We start from the raw sequence: 6792 nt of genomic DNA, 5'->3' as shown, positions 1-6792 counted from the left end.
TGGCGGTATTCCTTCCTTAAACTCCTCTCAGCCAGTTGTTAGTCCTCAGGAGACGGTCTGTACCTCAATCACTGTAATCAAGTCCTTTAAATCGTCTGCAGTCTGCACTGATTGTAACTTGAGATAATGACTTAACGGTAATTAAAAACATTCTAGGCTATAAAGCAGACCCACCTTTATTTCATTGATGAATATGTGTTGCAGAAGAATCTGAAATTCCACTTGCCCAAGGTTACACAGAAAATCTATGGCTGAATAAGGAATTGCAGTCATGTCTTCTGAATCACCTAACCATTAGACCATCCTTCCATTCCCTTCCACTTTGTGCTTCTGATACTCACCTCCCACATCTCTGAGCATACTTTCCCTCTATTGGGCACCTGCTGCCCAGGTTCTGCAGCAGACGATTCTAGTCTAATGGCATATAAGGTGTTGTTTTAAGTCCTTTACTTAGTTCAGTATTGTAAACAAGCATAACCCACCATTCCAAATGAAGGTCTTTTACTTTACACTATTTACCATTTACCACAGCATTTACCATTTTCTCTCTTAACATTAGCCATCAAATACCAAAAAGACACTGTGGCTTTATGTTGTAGCTAATGTACGGTAAGTGACTTCTAAGCTTACCGGAGCAGGGACTTTCTCGTTATTGGTGTGTATAGCACTGAGCACAATGGGGTCCTGATTTGGTCCTTGTAGGAGTTACCACTATACATAGAGCAAATAAAATATAATAATAAAGAGAACCAGGCTGGCCATATAAAAAAAATAAAAAAATACTTCACACTTTGCATCTTCACAAGAAACTAGAGAAACTAATAGAAACAAAATACTGCAGATAAAATATTCAAGGAACTAAACAAAAGAAGAGAATAATCCAAATATCTCCTCTACCAGACACCAATCTATCATCACATGAGGAGAGCCCTCAGTTCAATAACAATGTTAATATCTGCATTTTACCCAATAAAAATTAAACTTACATCAGGCATGAGTGGGGGTATACAATAAACAAGTACAAGTAAATGTAAACAAACTGCTTGCCATAACTTCTCTGCCAAAATTGCAAGAAGCTTTTGACTCAATCTGGCACCAAAGGACTGAACCTTAAATTGTTACAAAATAGAACTGGTGAGACAATATATGACCTCATTAAATCCATGTACCAATCAATCAACTGACAGATAAATATAAGGAATATGGAAATAGAGACTTTCAGATAAAAAAAAGGGGGGGTGTAACCTTGTTTTATAGAAACATTTGTGTGTGAATTTTTTCTTGTCCCAATGATCACAGTGAAGAACACAAAGCAAAATTAGTTTTGGTTAGATCATCCAATGAAAGAAAAGAAACAATATTATATGACTATAGTTACCATGTTACCAAGCCTGACTATTGAATTATGAATACCTATTACTCAAAGAAAGACTTCCAATAAATAGTGTGACACTTCTGCCAGGTGCCAATGGCAGAAACAAGGAATGGGTTCCAAGTGTCTCGGGGTTCTTCTTTATAAAAACTAAAATAAAAATAAAAAATATCAATCTATGGCTGAAGTTCCCACCCAGAACTGAACTCTTATTTCTGGGAAATATACCTGGACTCTCCCCCCAGCACACACACACCCCTTTCTCCCCCACACACATAACCAGTATATATACTTACATATTCATATAAGAAATTGACCAGCCCAAGTGAATAGATTAGCAGTTTGGTTCACCCCTCTTAGTCTTAATGTCTGGCTGATGGAGTCCCAGAACACTGTCTCACTCCAAACCTCTCCCTTTAACAACTCCGCTTTCCAACAGAGTCAGTCTCAGTGGTAGCCAAAGACATCTGAGGGTGGCTGTCCTCTGTTGGTCTGCTGTAGTCCTGAAGGAACTGTTCAGCTAAGTCCGACACCAAGGCAGCCACCTCGTGCAGTTCAGAGATTTTTCACTGTTGACATTGATGGTTCAGTCTGACTTTGCCATGGAGTCATCTCTGGTTTGCTTCTACCTTTGTTGGTTCAGTCAGGCTTCACGGTAGAGTCAGCTTTCTGCTTTACTGCTTTACCTGCTGGTCAAGTTGGTCCTTGCTGTGGAGTCAGATTCACTGCTAGTACAATTGGTTCCAATGTATGGAGCTCCTAGTCTTCAGGAGAGAGTACTTTCCCTTTCTTTTTGCTATGCCTGATCTTCATTACCCAACTAAAGTTCATCTCTAGTACATTTGTTAACATTCCTCTGAGATGAGAGTTTGTACTTGAAAGTGCTCATCCTCAGCCAAGGCCAATCAGTCACTTATCTGGCACCACATGTCCATTTGTCCTGAATCCAGCATACTCCAGGAACCATACTCTCTGTGTTAGCTTCATCTTTCTCTAATCATGGTGACATCTCACCCAGGGCATATCTTGCACAGATCCTATGCCCTTAGACAGTAAGGATAATTATTAATATCACCTTTACACCTAAAAAATGAAACAAATACCAACCAAAACAGGAAAACTTAAAATTCTGTAGGTGGAATTATGGGTAAAAAAGATGCAAATGAGGCTGGCCAGACACAACTTCTCCCCAGCAGAGAGAGCAGAGAGCTCTATCCTTTTAGATCTTCTAGCCATAAGACTTGAACACAGTTTGAACACAACTCGGAGTGCTAATTTGTTTACATAAAACAGTCACTGATCAATTCTGAATACCAAATGAGTATGTAATAATTGTAGTCTGTGAATGTCTAGGGAGAAATGTTGGCCTGCTTGAAGTCAATAGAAGTTTTGCCATTGACTTCAATGAGGGCCAGAATTTTACCACTAGTGAAAAAGAAAAAGGTCTAAATTCATAAAATATTTTGGATAATTCTGGAGTAGGTTTTAACTGACAAATATTCTAATGCTTCAATAAATAAGATAAATAAATAAATAATGCTGATAAATAAGAGAGCATTGTGGAATGTAATGAATAAAGACGAGGAAGAACAGGGAACAAAGGAAGGTTATTAGTCTTAGAAATGACAAAAAAAAATAAGAACACACCAGAGCATCGATGAGTCATGTAGGGAAGTCACAAAAATTTGAGAGAGAGAGAGAAAGAGAAAGAGAAAGAAAGCCTTTTCAGGCAGCATCAGTTTTATGAACCAGTTATGTGTGTCTTCAGGCAACATAACAAATAAATTAATATTAGCAGAGCAGTGTAGGAGTTGTTTACACTTGTCAAGAAAGAATGCTGAGATTGCTTTCAGTCTCTGCCATGAAATTGTCATTTGAAGGAACAAGAAAGGCTAGGCAACTGAGAACATCAGAATTAAAATCCATTTAAAAAGAACATTATCCTCATTAAAAAACAGAATGAAAACAACAGAAGCAAATTTTGCTTGGTCAGGAGGATAAGTCTAACTGAAAAACAAAATCAGCTGAATCAAAATTAAGAGCATCTGCTATAGGCCACATTCTGCTATGTTCTACCAGCCTCATTCAGAGCTGAATCTTGCAAAATGCTGAGCACTGTGGCCCTCATCTAGCAAAGCATGTGTGTAGTCAATAGGGGACTTCAGTGGGAATACTCATGCTTAAAGTTAAGCATACAGCTAAGTGTTTTGCTGCATCAGGGCCAGAGTGCTGAGCACCTTGCAGCATCAAGACTTATTATCATGGAATATAGGAGACCAGTGGTAATTCTATTCCTACCTGTACCAATGAACTGCTGTGTGAACTTGGGACCATCATTTCACTGCTCTGTGCCTCATTTTTTCTCCCACCCTCATCTATTTAGGCTGTAAACTCTTCAGACAGACCATTTCTTAATCTGGGTTTGCACAGCACCTAGCACTAGGGGATCTGACCTAAACTGGGGCCTTTATGGGCTACTGTAACACACGTAAACAACACTATCAATGATTGGACTCGAATTACTCGAGATTTACAGGGATGTAACACAGCAGAATTTGACTGTCTGGGCCTGATTTTCATATGTTCTGAGCATCCACAACTCCACTGAAGCCAAAGGGAGTTACAAGTGCTCAGTTCTTCTAAAAAGCAATCCCTTTTATGTCTTTATGACATTGTTGGGGGTGTGGTGTTGTTTCCAAGGTGAGTAGTATTGTCTAGTGGCAATATTCCAGCCTATATCACCAAGTGGCGAGAGTCAGTGGCCACCTGGCCTAGCCGCTAGAGTCAGTAGCAATGTCATTTAATAGTGAGAGGCTTTGGCTGCCTTGCCTAGCCATTAGAGCCAGTGTCAATGTTGTCCAACAGTGAGAGTCAGTTACTAAGGGTAGAGGGAACCCAGGCCTACCCTGCTCTACCCTGTGCCAACCTTGGGCCCTTCAAAATAATGGTCCAGTTACATGGCCTAGGGGCAGTCACCTTTACACCTATTCCCTGGGTTACTTCCTACCCCTACTTCTGTTCTTCTTGGGTCACTCTCCGGAGCATCTTTCCCTATCAGTAGTAACTCATCATTCTCAGCCCCATGATTGAAGGGCGGCAGCGGCTTCACTGTGAGGCCCAGTGACCTCTCTGCAGGACACTGCAGCACCCAATAGCTCTTCAGTTCAGTCCACCCAGACCGAGCTAAGTTGATCCCTTTTGAACTCTCCCTCCTCTGGGAGCATGCTCAGCAAGGATTAGGGGGCATGACCTCCTGTATCCAGAGCAAATCCTTAACCCTCACCTCACCAGTGTAGGGTTGGTAAACCCTGTCACTGTCATCTAGGCTTCCTCCCCATGCACCTAGTTTAAATCAGTGCTGACTTCATTTACTATGCTAAGTCATAAATAAAATATAAAATCCTTTCAAACTGATAACTGGGTAGCAGAAAAATATATATATTTTTTAACAGATCTATTTCTTAAAGAGGTATTAATTTCAGAGGGCCCCTGGGTTCTTATAAAATATATTTAAGTCTAATACATAGAGAATGTATTCATTATCAGATTTCTTTTCTATTGCTTTCTCTCTTTTAGGCATGAGAGATTTATGCATTTAACAAGTCTATTTTTTTCCCAATCATTCATTTATGAAGGCTTCAGTGTAGTCTGATATGTTTTGGTTTCTTGCCCAGAAAGTACATCTTTTTAAATAGTTCCTTTTTAAAAATGCATTCATTTGTGTGGGTCCCACTCTGGCAGAGTATATTACTATTATTAGACTAATGACAATGTCATAAGCACAGCCGCCTGCTCCCACCCACCATGCATAATTATACCAGGAAAAATAAGCAAAGCAGCTGAAGGCTTTCAGAAGGCCACATGGTTCTTGTGAAGCCACAGAAGTGTGAAACAATACAGTGCATTGCTTATTCTCCAATCTGTACCTGCTGGTTTATTAACTGACCCTCCTGCAACGTAACTGAACAATGACATGTGCAATATGTGCCCACTAGGACCATTCTGTCAAAGCTAAACAAAACACAACCCAACTGCAGCAGCAAAGCAGCTTACTTACATCATCCTGCTGAGTGGTATGTTCCCTTTTATTTGGACCTGATGTGTTATATCCATTGGAAATTCTTTAAAAGGCTGTCTGTGTATTAGCAAGAATGCGATAGACAAAGTGGATGTTCAATTTTCATCGTCCATCTGTTGTTTAAGATGGTTATTGAGGAAACAAATGTTATACAATTTTAAGTCAAGTACGGCTACTGCCTCTCAGGTACAGGATTTACATCTCTTTACATTAAAATTGCAATGCAAATTTAAAAGCGTAGGACATGCGTTTGCAGGACCAAGAAGAAAATACCAAGCTCTTAAAACACATACAGATTCAGAATGAGTAAACATTTGGCAAAGTTGAATATGGGTTGGCAGCATAACTTGAGGCATATTTCAAGGACTAAATTGGAACCTTATCTCTGCAGGTCAAATGCAATGATTACAGTAAAGAGCCTGAAAATCAATTACAAAATGGGGGTGGTGCGGGGGGGAAAGATTACCCTGTACTACATATATTAAAAATATATTAGGTTTTCTAAAGCCTCCTTTGTCTTCCTACCACAGCTCTTCTTCCCACACAGACTCCCTTTTCTCTCTCTCACTACCCTATGCCTGATGGCCACCTTGAGTTCCCTCTCCCGGCCTGACCCCCTTTGCAAGACTTAGGCTGTGAGAGCAAAATTCATCACTATCAGTTTTCTGTCTGGGTTGCCTGAGGTCAAGCTCTCTATCTCACCTGAGAGATGCAGACATGGAGTGAGCACAAGGGAGTCCTTTGGATTTCATGGAAGTCTGGCAGTGCGGGGAGAAGGCTGCTTAACAGAGTGGAGATTCTCTGAGCTGGATAGGAACATACATTAAAGATATAAGCACCTAACCAGGGACCTAACGTCCATGAAGTTTTTTAAAAAATGGCGAAGCTGTAGGCAAGGCAGCTGTGTGCACAGGGGACAGGGGCCCATTCCCAAAGGGACTTTTAGGCACCTAACAGAATCTGCAAACCCTCAGCTGGGCACACTCCCTATACAATGCATGGGGAGAGACAGGCACCTGAGAATGAGATCCACAAAAGCAAGTTCACTAGGTGTGGAGCAATCTAAGATAGCCAAAAGCAGACAGCAAGAAGTGTATCCTTAACCCAGGGCTTAAAATTCAGCCAGTAAATATTTTCAAACCCATGGGACACCCAGCCCACCCCATGGGACTGAAGCCCTGAGGCCCGGTGCCTCCCCTTGGGGCTAAAGACACAAACCCTGGTGTGCTCCCTCGTTCCACGGGGCTAAAGCCTCAAGAAACCCCCCACCCCTGCCCGCAGCTGAAACTCAGAGCCCCAGTGGGGGTGGGATGGGGAGGCTCCGGGAAATAGTCTCTGAGAA

The 6792-nt window shown here is 41.2% G+C and overlaps 1 long non-coding RNA gene across 2 annotated transcripts; it reads right to left on the bottom strand.

Moving 5' to 3' along the window:
- Positions 1–322: 322 nt before the first annotated feature.
- On the bottom strand, positions 323–6257 carry LOC120398557. 2 transcript variants are annotated; one of them, XR_005594530.1, is made up of 3 exons: positions 6153–6257; positions 5430–5563; positions 323–2455 (listed from the first exon to the last, which is right to left on the bottom strand). It is a non-coding gene; the product is annotated as an uncharacterized LOC120398557 (long non-coding RNA). The 2 variants fall into 2 exon arrangements; XR_005594531.1 differs by having other exon boundaries at positions 323–2416.
- Positions 6258–6792: the final 535 nt, after the last annotated feature.

This window comes from Mauremys reevesii, linkage group 2 (genome assembly GCF_016161935.1).
Source record: "Mauremys reevesii isolate NIE-2019 linkage group 2, ASM1616193v1, whole genome shotgun sequence".
NCBI classification, from domain to species: domain Eukaryota; kingdom Metazoa; phylum Chordata; order Testudines; family Geoemydidae; genus Mauremys; species Mauremys reevesii.
Note: the sequence above shows the minus strand (reverse complement) of the source record. Positions and strands in the feature narration are given on the sequence as shown.